Consider the following 1,396-nt stretch of genomic DNA (forward strand, 5'->3'; position numbering starts at 1 on the left):
TATATTGAAGAATCCTTGCATCCCTGGGATAAATCCCACTTAATCATGGTGTATGATCCTTTTAATGTGTTGTTGGATTCTGTTTGCTAGTATTTTGTTGAGGATTTTTGCATCTATATTCATCAGTGATATTGGTCTGTAATTTTCTTTTTCTGTAGTATCTTTGTCTGGTTTTGGTATCAGGGTGATGGTGGCCTTGTAGAATGAGTGTGGGAATGTTCCTTCCTCTGCAATTTCTTGGAAGAGTTTGAGAAGGATGGGTGTTAACTCTTCTTTAAGTGTTGGATAGAATTCACCTGTGAAGCCATCTGGTCCTGGACTTTTGTTTGTTGGAAGAATTTTAATCACAGTTTCAATTTCATTACTGTGATTGGTCTGTTCATATTTTCTGTTTCTTCCTGGTTAAGTGTTGGAAGCTTATACCTCTCCAAAAATTTGTCCATTTCTTCCAGGTTGTCCATTTTATTGGCCCAGGGTTGCTCGTAGTAGTCTCTTATGATGCTTTGTATTTCTGCAGTGTCCGTTGTAACTTCTCCTTTTTCATTTCTAATTTTATTGATTTGAGTCCTCTCCCTCTCTTTTTTGATGAGTCTGGCTAAAGGTTTATCTTCTCAAAGAACCAGCTTTTAGTTTTATTGATCTTTGCTGTTGTTTTCTTTGTTTCTATTTCATTTATTTTTGTTCTGATCTTTATAATTTCTTTCCTTCTACTAACTTTGGGTTTTGTTTGTTCTTATTTCTCTAGTTCCTTTAGGTGTAAGGTTAGATTATTTATTTGAGATTTTTCTCGTTTCTTGAGGTAGAATTGTATTGCTATAAACTTCCTTCTTAGAACTGCTTTTGCTGCATCCCATAGGTTTTGGATCATTGTGTTTTTGTTGTCATTTGTCTGTAGGTGTTTTTTTAAAAGTATATATATTTTTAATTTTTTGGCTGTGTTGGGTCTTCATTTCTGTGCGAGGGCTTTCTCTAGTTGCGGCAAGTGGGGGCCACTCTTCATCGCGGTGCACGAGCCTCTCACCATCGCAGCCTCTCTAAAGCTTGTGTTTCCGTATTAATTTTCTGTCTGGATGATCTGTCCACTGGTGTAAGTGAGGTTTAAAGTCCCCCACTATTACTGTGTTACTGTAGATTTCCTCTTTTATAGCTGTTAGCATTCACCTTATGTATTGAGGTTCTCCTATGTTGGGTGCATATATATTTATAATTGTTATATCTTCTTCTTGGATTTTGATCCCTTGATCATTATGTAGTGTCCTTCCTTGTCTCTTGTAACATTCTTTATTTTAAAGTCTACTTTCTCTTATATGAGTATTGCTACTCCAGCTTTCTTTTGATTTCCATTTGCATGGAATATCTTTTTCCATCCCCTCACTTTCAGTCTGTATGTGTCCCT

Source organism: Physeter macrocephalus, chromosome 8, assembly GCF_002837175.3.
Source record: "Physeter macrocephalus isolate SW-GA chromosome 8, ASM283717v5, whole genome shotgun sequence".
In the NCBI taxonomy this organism is placed as follows: Eukaryota; Metazoa; Chordata; class Mammalia; order Artiodactyla; family Physeteridae; genus Physeter; species Physeter macrocephalus.